Raw genomic sequence first — 16,048 nt, forward strand, 5'->3', positions numbered from 1 at the left:
ATCTCTGCTCTCGAAAATACCGATTTATCGTATCGCTCGACGCTGGTGGAACGNCGGTTTCAACGATGGTAATACGCTGGTCGAGCCAAGTGTTTTGATTCGTCGAATAAGCGCAAAGGGGTGCAACGACCGCGAACAAGCGTCATCGATCCGTGGCGATTATTGACGGTACAAAATGGAGAAGTTTACGCGCGACGATAAAAAAGAGGAGAGGAGGGAAACGAGCAACGATGGAGAAAGGAAGTTGAAGTGAAGTTGAAGCGAGCGGGTCGCTGCTCGTCTAGCGGAGCGGAGGAAAAAAAGAGCAATTGAGAGTCATGTCCAATTCATTTAAGAAAGTCATTGCAGGAGGATACCGCCAACCCGTTTTAACGTAGTTCGTTTGGATTACAACATTCAACAACCACCGTATGAAAACCACTTGTCACATTGAATGCTCTCATACATATCCATAAGATTTGTCGTTTTCGAATCGTGAAATTGCGGTCCGGAAACGGATAACTCTTCGATCTTGTGACTCGTGTCATAGAATTTCCAGTGTCATAGAATGCGAGATGTATCAACTCGGTGATTCTTCATCTTTTCGTAATCACGAAGAAGTCAGAAGAGAGTGTCTGAGAAATCAATTTTTATTTTGACTACTCGTTCAACCAGAATTCGAGCACAAGATATTAAAAAAGTAATCTTTTGGAAATTTGAAAGAATTTTCGTGCGATGGATCGCACAAATTATTCGTATATCATCCGTCGTCTTATCGTGATCTTGAGAATCTCTGTCGAGAGACATTAATATCAGTTGAGTATGTTGAATTTATTCATAGACGGATGGAGATAGTTCATTTCGATTAAAAAGCAGAGATCGTAACGCGCACTTTACGTTTCCAAGAATGTTTAATTTCCGAGCGTATTTCAAAGAAGAAATTCCACTAGGGCTCGTTTTTCCGCGAACGATCAAGAAGCATTCCTGCACCGTCTTGTGAATTATTTACAGCCGAAGAGGGTCAAACATTCATAAAGCTTCGGTACACCATCTTTAACGCGTTTCTTTTCAAAAGTTGATAAAGTAAACCGAACCTCGTGCGGCCATTTCCCCATCTCGTCACCTGTCTTTTCATTAATGGACATCTTGGTCGTGTAAAGCTCGATGAATCTTTAAACAATCGTGGACAAAAACCTTTGAAAGAAAGGTTCTAACAGCGTCGCTGCGCAAATGACGTCGCTTGTGTGGGTGGAATGAGATCTGAATAATGAGCATTCTCTGACCGATAATGAAAAACGTTGTTGGAAAAGAATGAAATCTAAAGGTGAATCGAGAATTCAGAAATAACAAGTATATTTAATGTGAAAAAAAAGAAATTTAATTTAATTAATCTAAGATTTTTTAAAAAAGTCAAAGATTTGTAGCAAGTGGTCAATCAATTTAATTAAACGTTAATTACAGTTTCAAAGGAATTCAAGTTCAATCTCGTCCAATTCTTTAAAATTTCTTGAATAAGAAATAAAATATTACATATAACGTGATATAATTTACACGAGGGATAAATTTAAACGAAAATGAATGCTAATTTTCGTTAATATAAGTCGTACAATCTTTACCATCAGCTTATGTTTTATCATTGTCCACGCGACAAAAGAGCGAGGGAGGAGATCTAAAACGATCAGAACAAAATTATGAGTCCACGCTCTCGTAAAAATGTTATGATATGAAAATGAATATGGGATTTATGTATGTCGAGAATCTGATCTGGCACGAAGCTCTGGTACGAAAAATGCGAGCAATAAAGCACAGAGAGTAAACAAATATTGCAGCCGTGAAGAAAAGCAAATCCGGCGTGAAAAATCTGTTACTCTGTGATTCGTGATGTATGAAATTCATAAACGGTCGCAATAGCGTTGCGATTCCGCGAGAACAAATTTCAATCTCTTCAATTTTATCGAACCATCACGTCGTGTTTCTTATTACGTAATTTGTTCATTCGAATCGTACGTCATTTATTTATAACTGACTTTTCTCTGAATTTAGAACTCGCCGTGAAACCGATACAACGATGGAACCATACGAGTTTCATTGAGCATTCATTGGAGGATCGCCTCTCTCCAACCACTGCGTCCATTCTAGCAATATGAAAATGGATGCGCGTACCTTTTTCGAGGAACAATGACGCAACAAAACCAAGTGACACGGTGATAGTACACAAGACAGGTAACGTGAACAGAGACGAGGGGGTAGAAATCAAACGGAAGAGCATTGGAAGAATGAAAGAAAAGGAGGGGAAAAAAAAGAGAAAAAAAGAGAAGAAAAATGATCGACCAGTAATCTTAATAATGCTTTCAACCAATCCATTTCGCCCCGTTTCGTAACTTCCTTTCGCTTGGTGTTGAATTCACCGCACGAGGTATCTTGGTTTGAATTATTCCTCTCATATATTTCCGCCTTTATTTGTTCGCGTATTTTATCCTTGGTTTAAAAAACACAGAAAAATTCCAGAGTTTAAGTTCCATGATGATTTATCGATCAAAAATTATTAACGTTCGCAACGTTATAATAATTTTCGTTAAAATAGTTGCAATATCGTGTGATCCATCTCATTTTCTGAGGATTTGTATTTTAATAGGATATAATCGGATTCAAATTTTCATATAAAATTTAGAAAAGAATAGTAGAATTGATTGAAAAAGATTCATCGATCTGTTAAATAAAATTCGTTTTATACGTGTCTGACACGTGTCTTATACTACTTTCTCTTGTTTTCAGTCTTTCAGTCTTCGTCGATATTCGATTATAGTGTAGATATAGTCTCGCAAAGACTGTGCACATATTGACGATTTGACTGTTTTGAAAACAAATAAACCGCGAGATTTACCGTTCTCGTTTCAATAAACAAAATATTAATCCAAGTTGACAATAAACTATAAATATTCACGCGTCTGAAGAACGATAAACATGGTATCGTATATACTTGCTCGATCCCGTTCCAGAATTTATTACTATCCAACATCAAACACCGTCCTGTTTTAATTGCGCAACTTCCAACATTAACGTTTGTTCTATCGTCATTTATTTTCCGTAGAATGGAACCATCGAGACGCGTGAACGGTTTATACGATTCAACGTGACATTTATTGACTTATACATTGCTCCGATTCTTTTCGAGATAAATAAATCATGCAGAAACACGTGCAGATGTGAAATGCTTCAATATTCACACTGTGAAGTCCGTTTCTTCTTTCACGGTTCTGAAAGTAAGTGTTGAATGATCGATTATGAATTCTATAAAGGATAATAACCAATGGAAAGAAACCAATTTAAACAGTGTTTAAATCTTTACTTAGATCACGTTTTTATAATGGCGACGAAGACGTAAATTTTCACGAACATCTTCCACTTACAATATTTAGAGAATATTTAAGAGAATTACAAAAGATGGAACTTTTATATAATTATGAAAAGAAGAAAAGACTTGGAATTCATAAAAAAAAAATCTCAAGAACACTGAGATGTGTGATATCTAGAGAAATATCTATCAGTGTATTTCTTAGAAGTGAAGAACGAATGCTGATGTATTTAAGAGTCAGGTTACTTGTCAAGCTGTACCTGCGTACTTTTTACAAAAAAATGGCGCTCATTTTATGTTAATCCATCGCAGCGTGTTCTTTACGAGGATATACGCGCATGAATACGTCGGCATCGAAATATTAGCCGGAATTTTCCAAGTGGAGGTGAAAAAGCGCGCGTGATATTTCATCTTTTTGCGGAACGCATTCCCCGCTTATCTTTGCTCGAGTATTGCGAATCTCGTCGAAACGAGAATTTCTACAAGTGCAAAATAAAGTACGTAATTTCTCTTTATCATCTTTTCATCAAATCCTGTTTTTTTTTTTTTGCATATTAAATAACCTTTGAATAATATGGATCTAATTTCTTTAATGTATCCATCGATATTATCAAAATAGAAAAAAAGTATTATATATAAAACTAGATAAAAATCGTATTCGACAAAATTTCATTATTTTTATAATTTGACAATGGTCAAATTAAAAAGTCTACGATTGCCTCGACGCGAGTTTCGTGGTATATGGAGTTTGAAAATTGGAAGTGTCTCTGGCGAGAATTAATTCTCTCGATAAAAGAAGGAAGTCCGTGAAGGAAGATTTAAAAGAGATTTCCATTTCCAAGCACCTCGGTAAACTCAGGCAATCGTTATCTAATCGCGTATCCGTAAAGAAGGATCTTTCACGCTGCCCGCTAATTACCCTGTAATTAGAGGTTCTTTTGACTGCGAGCAATCGGCTGGAAAGTTTCCACTAATAAGTCCTTCCTCGACTTACTCTAATTCACCTTCTCTCTTTCTCGAAAGCTAATCCTATGCTTTGTTATTTTCCTAGGGGAGAAATTATCCTAGGAAAGATATTATTTCATCGAAGATGCACCCTTTGTAGCTTATATTTATATTTTTGACAAATCGTTTCGCGCCATTCGTATCTCTCTCGAATAATTTCAATTGTGCATACTGAATTTTCGTGTGTAAAATTAAACAATTTATCGGAAAAAAAGGGGAAATTTCATTAAAGATATACGAACGGAATGTGTCAAAGTTATTTTTTCGTATCATGAAATATGAAATGAAATATTCAAAATTTGCGGTAATTTACAGGGACGTGTAAATCGTGGAAATTGGATCGCGCGAAGCATCCTTCATAAACCCTTCCCCCGCCCTTCGTATCGATAATAATCATAATAGAATCTCGATAAAGAATGGAAAGCAATACTGACAACGTTTAAACCAATTCTCGTCGCGTGTGATCGACCAATATTTGAACCGTTTCAACCGTTTCATTCCCGAGGAGATAAATCGTGATTGGACGAGTGATAAAGTAACGAGTTATCGATTTGCCGGTTAGGAGCCACTATGAATATTCAGAATCCTTGACAGGTGGATTAAAACAAAAAAAAAAAAAAAAAAGGATATCAAGAATCCAGGGGGTGGCGAAGTGTCCAGGAGGAAAGGACTTATCTTTAGTCCACAAATTTTCGATCGATGCGCCGAAGATATTCCAGGAATTTTCTCATTTTCGCTCCTCCTGTCTGCTTCTCTCTCTTTAAAGAAAGAAAGAAAAAGCAAAGGGAAGGGAAAAAATCAAAATTTCCAAAAATTAAGTTTGTCGATGCTCCTTTTTGCGAAACCCCTTTTTGGAAAGGAAAAACTCACGACGAGTTCTACGATAAAAATTTTCTTGCAGGCGTTGAATAAAAGAATTACGCTATCTCTCTCTCTCTCTATTGGAGATACGTAAAATTCGAGGAATCTAAAAAAAGAGAAAAAGAAAATATAAGTTCAACAGAATGACAGTTTTTCGAAACGACGTTTCTCGACTAGGTTCAACTAGATGCAATTTATACTGTTATATATCTTCGATACGCGTCACGACGAATATCGCACACTATCGATTTCATCCTTTTTTTTCTTTTTTTTTTCTTTCACCAACCTCTGCGAATATACGTATTGCGCATGCAAATATCTATAAATGAACGTCACCGCAAATATTTAACAATATGGTCTACTGGTTATTTCCTCATTATGCTCGGCGAACGCATGCATTGCGCCGTACTCCCGCCCCGTTGAAAACAATAAATTAACAAACTGTAATGAACATCGGCTGGCAAATAATTCTGGATTTCGCCGAGAATCTCAGAATCTGTCAACTCGCCGCTATTATCCGCAAGTGTGCCACGCTCGAAATCATGCACGTTACCCCTGAAACAGATCGTGCACTCGGATGAAGTTGATTCGACCGTGAATATCGCGATATTAACTTGTTTAAACTGTTTCGAATTATTACAAATTCGTAATTTATACGCAGAGATGTAACGCATGGATATTTGGAAAAAGTAAAAATACAATTGATGTACTGAAATGCTATGCTGTTTATTATACGATACACGTTTAGAAAGGGAAATAATTGTTACGATACAACTTCTTGAAATTTGTTTTTCTTTTTTTAAAAAAGAAATTCACGAAAGGAATTTCATGATGAAACAATTCAATTATTTATATTTGAATGAACTGTATTATAATGATTAATAATTAAGAAAGAAATATGAGAAGATATATAATTTTTTGGAATATTGGAGTAACTATGGATAATGTTACAACGGATATATGGTGCAAGCATGTATTTGCCATTTTCAGTTACGGTCTATTGCCTGCAACTAATGGGAACAACGTCAAACGGCAACATGTAACCCACATGTCAGTTATGAAGTTGGCCTTCCCTTCGATTGTGTGTATACGATTATTAGTGCTCTAATGCAGTTGCGATCGATACAGACCGATATGAGATTCTCGTAATACGACCACGTATGAATGCCTCTTTAAAACAAGTCATTATCGCAAGAGGAAGCGAAACGACTGTCAAGAAACTGAAGTCAAAGTTGTTACAATCGACAATTTACGTTATATTATTATTTTTCCAAATCATAGCAGCTTTACACATTTAATCCATTGGATTCATAAAACATAAGAAGAGAGAAAATTCTCCAAATACGTTTATTAAAAATACAACGTATATACAAAAAATGTATATACGAAAGCATATTCGCAAGCATCACAAATATACACCGTCATCACGCGTATTGCACGCGGATAGTCGTTCAATAACGGAAGCGGTTCGCCCGGAAATAACTTCGTGATGAGCAATAAATTGTCGCAGGGGCGGAGATTCCGCTGTTTGATCGGAATCATGGAAGCGGTGACATCCCGGAAACCGAATGGGAGACGAACAGAGTATCCCTTTTTGGATTGGAGAATTCCAATTATGGCGGATCGCGACGTAATTCAGGATACTGGAGGGAATTCTTGCAGAAAATTAAGCGAGTTTGCCGGTGAGATAATTAAACGTCTCGAATTTTTGCCCGATACCTCGTTATTTCCATAATTTAATCGGGATCGTTTAGCGGTTTAAGAAGCGGTTTGCAATAAATCGAAATATCTCGAAGTCGTGATCGAAAGTTAGTCAGAATTGCCGTCCTGTTTTTTTTTTTTTTCTTCTTCTTTTATTTAACGCTCGCGCGGAATTTACGAAAGAGCAATTGGCCCGAATTTATGGAATGCGACAAAATTGCTTTGGGGATTAGCCCGCCAAATTGCGCTTTATTATGATCTAACGCGATCCTATAATAAAACTGGCATCGATTAACCATCCGCACGAGATTTTATCGGGATAATCGTTTCGATCGAATTTATCGTATCGAGCTTCTGTGTTTCATCGAACATTTCGATATGAACGAACTTTTGATCGGATAATTAAGAAGAGGAGGGAGGGGAAAAAATTGCTCGAAGATGAGGAAATATGAATCAGTGGAGAAAGAAAATGATGGAATGAAAATTCGTTCCATCACCGAGCTTTCCATTTAAATTCACAGAATTCACGTTTAATAGATTTTAAATCGCTCGAGATCTCGTTGGTGGAAAAAAGTGGCCATCCACTACCATTCATCGTTGGATGCAAACTTGGTGGTCGCATTCGGGGCACGTGGGCGAGGGAAAAAGAACGTTCACGAGCTTTTCACAAGGAACGAGAACGAAAAAGATGGAAGGATCCGGGCGGAAAGGGGGTAGAAAAAAATCGAACCGCTAATTGCTCGTTGCTCGCGTTACTTCGAGTTGGTCATGGCTTCTCTCGATAATATTTCTCGTGATCACATTAGAGATTGTTCAAAAAGAAAAATCTCTCCTCATTATGGATAAGCGTTTGGCCATTGATCACTTGGCCAATTGCAAGCAAAAAAATGGATATATCGAGTTTGAAGGGTTGAGATCTGTGACACGAAACTATGTAGTCGAGTTTAATTAATGATTTCATAGAGACTTTACTGCGTTCTGTCAACAAACGAGGCAAATAGACATCGAAGAAACGTTTGACCAGAGATAAGCCAGTACCAAAAGGGGATGAAACATTCAAACTTCCCTCAAACTTGGAGACTTATAAGAAGTTCGTATGGCTGAGCGTTGATTATAAACGTCGCTTAATGAAAACGCTTAGTTATCCGAGGGATTGTTAGAGCATAGAACAAATTTATTACTTAAATTAAATTGATAATTCAGACACGATACGTATATTTCGGAAATTCTACATTCCCTGGAATTATATTATTGAATAATTCATCGTATAATAAGATAATATAAATACATAATGAATTCAAGTTCTGAATATTTGAATACAAATTTATAATGCTATAAATGGGTGTAAACAAGTGTAAAAATATATCGTCAATTAATAAATTCGTCCAAATAACGAGAGCTCAACCGAAGGATTTCAGTAAATTACACTTGAAATCTATATTAAACGAATTCTATATTTAAACAAGAAAACGATGACTTCGAATTCGTTTCACGAATTTCATCCGTTCACAAATCAACTCTATTTTCATGTTTCACAAACACGTATACACCCATGCGTGCGGGTGCACCGATAAAGATTTTTAGAGCCTTTAAAAAAAAGGGGATCGGGTTAGAGTTACAGGGTCTTCTAGTAACACGGTTACCTTTTTCCACATAGTCGTTTGCATACTATTTGCGCGAACGGCGGCGATGCATATGCATGCGAAGCATCGGCGAAATCCTTGTCGCCGATGTTGGAAGAAAGTCGACCGACCGAGAGGGTGGGAGAGAGACGGGGAGAAGCGAGGGAGAGTAGATGCGGACAGAGATGGATAGATGGATGGAGCGGTTGAAACGACGAGAGCGTGGTAATATTCCGTAATTAGCAGGGTGCATCGTGCCAGGGCCTTTCTAATATCGATTTTGCTTACACCGCAAATAATAATGCCCCCCAATTAGTTGTAATATCGTTGGGTCGCGGTCGATTTAGGAAATGAAGAATTTCGAAGGGAGCGTTAACGCTGCGTCGATCGATCGATCGATCGATCCATCGTTCTACTCCTTGTCGCTGCTTGCTGATTAATTATAATATCCAGAAACCTTCGAGGAAACCTTCATCGAACAGATTAATCTACTATTTCTGTGTTTTTTATTGGATGATCGATCGACGGAATTCTGGTATATTTTTTAAAATTCTTTGGACGTTACTTCAGATGTGTATCGGTGATTTACTTTTTGATAAATTTATCCAATTGAAAATTTTATACGAAGATTATAAAACGAGAAAGTAAATGTGAGATTATTATTTTTAATCGCAAACCTTAAAAATACGAAATAACGTACGCTATTAAAATTATCTTGGTTGAATATCAAAAAACATTCGTCATAAGAAATATTACGTATATATACATGATAGTAAACATTATTAGTCAAACTTCTGCAAAAGTACGATGTAAACACGCAAATGTACGATACGTGTTATTCCACGAATCGATTCATTTCTGCGAAACGTAAATCGTGTATATAAACAATAATAGTAAAACCACACATTCGTATAAACACCTCGTGAATTCTTCTGTTTCTGTATTGCCAGTATAAGTTTTCGAGCGCGAGAAAATGGACGTGTGCACGATCGAGGCAAGATTTCAATCGCATCTCCTCTCTCTTTTAATCCGAGAGTATTAAGTTCGGTCAACTGAAGTTTCTTTCATCGACGTTACGGCCCATTATGGAGCACGGGCATTACGAATGCACTTTGTGTCGTTGTGTTATTTCCATATATCTGGGGCTGGGGAGGGTGTCGCTTTGACGTCTCGCCACGGCTCCTCTTTGAAAGAACGATCGTCACAAAGGAGACGTTCCGTCACGAGACCACCTGTCTCGGCGGGCCACCCCGAGTTCTCTCGTATAACGTCGGCGAAGGGAAAGATTTCTCCCGAGTATAGCGCGTCTGAGAATGTGCATTATTCATTCGACGGTGGCGAGGACCGAGGTGGAGAAAAGTTTTTGACGCTCGAATCTATTGTGCGGAGGGATGATTGATCGGGAGGAATGCGGTTAGAGAGATCTCGATGACGATGAACAAATATCGTGCCACTGTTCTATCTGATCCTGTGCGTCCTCTATATAAAGTTGGAATATACACATGGAAGATATATACGAAGATAATATTTCTTTACGAATCGATCGAAATTTCTTACGCATTTGAAGAAGAAGAAGAAGATGAGTCTTGATATTATTCGACCAATCAATTTTCTTAATATGGATGATTTGAGAAACTATCGCACGTTCGAATAATAAAGAAGAAGAATTCTTAGAGTAATTTAATTATAATTGTCGCGTTCTTCGTTATAAATTTTAAAAATTAATTTTGCTAGGATATGTTTGATTTATGAAGCGACGTTTCATATTTCATACAGAATTCTATTATCCCGAATATATTTAGCAAAAGATATTGGCAACGTGTTAACAATAATAATAGACTCAGAAACAATAGGGATCCATCGATCACTATAACCCGTCAATCCAGATGGAAGATATCGGGAACTGATTAAAGTAATAATTTATTTTCTCTCAACGACAAACATTACACGTGGACATCGATCAGAAGTTTCTGACACGTTGAAGAAATGGGCGAAAAAGAGACAGGCTCCATTGCTCTAAGAAGATCAAACGAATGAAACGGAACTTGGGATATATATATATATATTTTTTTGAAAAACACGATATTAAAGAGGAATTTTATATCGTTTTTAAAATACTCGTTGTCAAAAATTGAGTACACGATATATCTTCGTGCAATGAAAATTACGTTATTACAGAAAATCGATAGTATGTTGTAACCACGAGATAAAAGAGGATACTAAAAATAGATGTGCATTTTAATCTAAACGCACGAATATTGGACTAATTTTAAATATAATTCAAGAAAAAACGAATTGAAGTTTCGATACTTTAAATATTTGTACATTATTATACAAATATTGTCAATATTAATTAATTAGATCGAGATACATATTAGTTAAAAAATTTTATGCTACGAAGACGAAACGAGAAATAACGATTAAAAATGAATGAATGCAACAATAATACAACGAAGAAAGTAAAACAATACATCCCGAGACAAAGAATTGACACATTTTAAAAAACATTTTATCTATTTTCTTATTCAATTTGATTCCTTCCTCGCAACGAAAATCTTCCACCATTCTAATTTATCCTAATTTTTCCTTTGCGATCTAATCATCTCATCGCACTAATAATCACGTTCGATACGAGGTACGAAGAATGTTTCGATAGAGCGGCAAACTTTTAGAAGAAAACGTTCCAACATCCACTTTTATCAGGCTCTGGTGTGACTCTGTTTTCACACCGGGGAGACCCGGTATCGGAACAAACTTCGATAAACAGTTTTTGAAAGAGAGCATCTCTTTTCCCTCCTCTCGGAAGGAAGGAAGGGAGGGAACGTCGCCACCGTGTACGATCGATAAATCAATAGGGCGAAACTGCGCGAAGTTGATTAAACTACTCGACGGACCCTGGCGCAGCCTCACCGTGAACGAGTCGTGATCGGTGACATTGCGTCCGGAACACACGCGATGACAGATAGTTATCGGAGTAACGAAGCGTGCTTTCCACCCTTAAACCTTGCAGCCAGAGGCAAGCAGCCTGTTTCCGCAACCACCACCCCCTCTCTCGATATATACGAAAGGATACGTGAGTTAAGCCTTGGAAATTGGAGCTGGCCTTGCTTTCTTGCCTCCTTCTCTCGATCCTTTGATTAATCACCTTGATCACTCCATTCCATACTCCTTTATTAGTTTCTTCTTGTCTGTGTGCAACGTGAAAATTTCGGAATATTTTATATTCTGTTCCAGGTGCAGGGATTGATTCTAGAAAAAAGGGAGATGAAGATCGATGTAGAAGTTGTATTCGTTGAATAGAAAGTTCCAATAGAATCCAATTTAATTCCTTAGAGTAGATATACTTGATCTATCTTTATATTAATTATTTAGGATTAGAATTTTATGGAGTTAGAATTATCGTCCGCGTAAATTATATTTTGAGAAGAGGAGAGAAACTGGTTATCCAAATAAAATTTTGTACCAGTTTTTCTTTTTGATCGGGGACAGGAAAAGCAGATCCGATCGAGAAAATAGAATCGTAGGTATCGAGTGTTTTTTCGATCTCGTAATCTCGTCGGTCGTGGGAATAAAGATTAGAATAGCACCGCTCCAATCGCTGAATAGGTTTTCTCTCGTTTTCAATTAAAGCCAGGCCTCCAAAAAGTCAATTAATTGAAACAATTTTTGATCGTGTTCTATTACACGTGCGGGAACAAGGGTAAACACAAAGGCAGTCTATTGTTGCGATGCAGGGCAATCGAAAAAGATCACAATGTGTTTATTCGTTATCTCCTATTATCAATTTTTTATCAAAGAATTTTATCCATTCCTCTTGATTCACTCCAATTTTTATACGGTTAATTTATTAGACGAATTTATTTTGGCATTGGAGAAAAGGCATAAATAAAAAAGGCAATGTCGATTCTTATTATTCATTCTCGATCAATGTCCTCATTCCTGAAGAATACAAAAATACAAAAAGAATCGTTAAATGGATGACACGCTATCGATAATAAGATTGCGTCGATGGGAATTTTTTCCGCGAGTAAAAAGTATTTCTCCTTTCGAAATGAGATTCGCAGGAGAAATACGTGTAGCTGGTGGTACAAAGGTATTTAATGGAAGCACAACTTCATCTAGATTAGTTTCCAAATTAGCGGACCGAACACTCGTACACCTCTTCGGACTTCGAAATTCTGGCGGAGAAAATCAGGTTTCCGTACACTTGCGAACTATTGTTAAGGCCGGGAACAAGGGGGTAACGCGTGATCAACTTCCCATCTCGCCCCTTACGGTTGAATTTCCTGTACGAGTCTCTGTCGGAGAATGTTTGTTCAAGTTTTTACTCGCCTTTCCCCATTCTCCTTCCGTTTCCCGTTCGATCTTATTTCAACTTACAACTCAGGAAATGCATGGCACGAAAATGCATTCGTTTCGAGTATTTTCGAAATAAATTATAGGCGTGTAATCGACGTGAGATACAAAAGTGTCTGATTGTAGAAGATTTTTATTTCTCCAGAGTTACGTGTTGATATAAAAGGAGGGAATTTCGCTTTGTTAGAACGTGTCACGAGTTTTTTAAAAACTCTTAGGAAAAATTGGGAATGATGGGGATGATGGAAGTGATCAAGTTCAGACGGTTAAGGAAGACGGTGGCTTGGATCTCTTAAGGCAAGGAGTGCTGAGTAAGGAAAAGGACGAGGATAGTGATTCAGTAGTTAAGGAAATGGAAGATAAGAGCATATTGAGATCGGTCATTGGGGGAGGATAGTGAGTCAGTGAGTTAAGGAGAAAGAAATAAAGGATAGAAGCATATTGAGAAAAATTTTTAATTATAGTGAGATATTGTGTGTACTCTGTTAAAAAATTGGTTACAAGGAATATTATTCGGAATATTGAAAAGAATACTCTTGACTTACTTTTAAACTTCGATAGCTCATAACATACATACGTCGATCAAAATCCTCTTCAATAACATCTGTACCACATGACCGAGAAAATATTGTATTGTGACAAGAATGTTTGGTATCGACAAATATGTGAAAAAAAAAAATTGGAAAACAGTCTGGTGTAAAATATTATTTATAGCGTAAAGGAACTCGCTCGTTCGGATGAGATTCGATTATCGATCATCTGCCAAAGAGGATCACTATAGAGAGAACGAAAGAGGGAATTTCATGGTCCAATAGGAAATAACTTCTTTGAATTTCTAATTAAATTATTTTTAAAATTGTACCATCTTTATTAATCTCTTTTAATGGCGTGAAATATCTTAGGGCAATGGAGGTGGATTGCTTCGAAATTTTGCTCGTTGGTGTTAATTAACTATCCCTTTATGCTTTGACACCAGAAGTATTTTCTTTCAATAATCAAGAAAAGTAAAAAATTTGGTCGATAAATATTTAATTCTATTGCATTTCCAATCGAAAATATTTTTAATTGGTAATATCGTGAAAAGACCAATTTCTAATTATACAATTTAGATTTTATTTTAAATATTTCGAGTTAATAAGAGAATAATTAATAAGAAGATTCTTAGTCGTTAATAAATAAATTTATTGGCAAATTTAAGATGAAATATCATTTTTCGTTGACACGTAATAATTTTAAGATACTTTAAGACAGCTATTAAAAAGCAGGAAATGATAGGTGTAATTATCCAACATCAAGAGCAAACCATCTTTAATGCACGAATAATTTATAGGTTGATAAATTACCGTGATTCTTAAAAGTGCAGTGTCAGCGATAGATTTTGGAACGAATAACGAAAATATACGGAATTTCCCTAGTTTTTATTTCGAAAAGAAATTGTAGAAAAAGGAAACAGTGTCCTTCACTTAAGCGAGTTACTTTTTATCGAAGAACCTCCGCGTATGCATCGTCGTGAGGAGGATATGCAAATTGTTCGTGCAAATTATCAAGAAATTTGCCTTTCTCCAATTTAGATAGTTATGGAAAATTAAAATATCGAAGGGAAAGGAGACTATTTATATTCTTATCCAATTCTTAATAAGAACTTTTCGCGCGAGAATTTTTATTATTCTCTGATTAATATTTTCTTCTTCTTTCTATGATAATTATTTCCAAAAGAAATTAAATAAACTCGTCGTCTTCTTACATTTCACGTTTCACGGTATCAAATCATCAAGATCGCGCAAAGTCACAAATGAAATTTCGACTTCCCTTCGAATGAGAAATTTTCTCATCAAGAACCGCTCTCAAAAAGTAGAGGAAACCATTGAAATCACCGAGATACAAGGATTCAAAGTTTCTCTAGCGTTTAAGGGATTACGAATGCCGACCCACTGACTTACATTTTTTCTTGGAAGTGCATTTTTCTAAGAATCGCGCCTGGTATTTGGGATGAATCAGTGAGGTACGAATAAGTAAAAAAAGAGAGAAATAGTGATTAAAAATTATCTTTTTCTTTTCAGAACGAACACCTCAGGAATCGGAAATCGTATCTAAATGACTCAAAAATCGTTTTAAAGGGAAAGAAAATTATCTTGAAAATTATCACGATTTTAATTATATAATAATAGAATTTAATAGGATTTGAAATTGAGCGATAAATCTGTTCATTTTTGGCTTATTATATTAAATGGTATTTCGAACAAGTATTATCTCACTCGTGTAAAAAATATACACGAGTGAGTCTCTATAATTATAAATGAATTAGAGACAAAGTTTGTACTACTTTGTTAATATCTTTCTTAACTTTTGAAATAACTTCAAAAAATGATTAATTAAATGAAATTACTTATTACGTCGACGCCGTGCCCACGCGAAAATTGTTCTTTTCCTTTCCCTCTCTTCTTAAAATCTTTATTTCTCGCTTCAATGAGAAAAAACTTGAAACTTGTATTGAATGGTTAAGTACTTCGATAATGTTATCTCTCTGAGACAGCATTCTCTTATACTTTTAACAGTTTTTCTTATTACATTCTTTTCCTTTCCCATTGTTATCTTTTTCCTATAAAATGATTATTGTTAAATACATCTTTAAACTACAAGATCTAAAATTCTTTTTCTGCTCCTTTTCTCCTCTTATTTTCGTCCCCCTTGCCTTATTTTTTGGAAAAAATTTCGTTTCTTCGTAAAAGAATTTATATCATTCTTAGACCAATAATTTCATAATTTTCAAACGCGTAATTGCGCGACATTTTTTTCATTACCCACACCATCTTCTAATCTTTCGACTCTTCCCGCATACTGATTAGCAATTCATTAATAATTATTGTTATCAGCCCACTTCGGAGGCAATTTACTTTCCGCTCGTGACTTTAATTTCCATAAGAATATGCGGGCGTAACTCGGCGTCGTCCCTTTGAAAATATTCTTGCGACCATGCTCCCCTCGAAGCTACAATTCTAATTACCACCGTCGTCTGTAATATGAAAGAAACGAGGACGATGAAATAGCCGATCTGATTACTTTGATACTTTATACAACGCGTCAATATTTTTTATCACGATCCCGTAAAATTGTAAAAAATTCGTTTCGTTATATCACTTTTAAACTTTTTACTTTGAAAAAAAAAAAA

The 16,048-nt window shown here is 36.1% G+C and overlaps 1 protein-coding gene across 1 annotated transcript in view; it reads left to right on the forward strand.

Annotated features, from left to right (window-relative positions):
* Positions 1–16,048, forward strand: part of LOC102674375 — a 234,505-nt gene that overhangs the window by 166,954 nt on the left and 51,503 nt on the right. The window lies entirely within an intron of this gene.

Source organism: Apis dorsata, unplaced genomic scaffold (genome assembly GCF_000469605.1).
Source record: "Apis dorsata unplaced genomic scaffold, Apis dorsata 1.3 scaffold_50, whole genome shotgun sequence".
Taxonomy (NCBI): domain Eukaryota; kingdom Metazoa; phylum Arthropoda; class Insecta; order Hymenoptera; family Apidae; genus Apis; species Apis dorsata.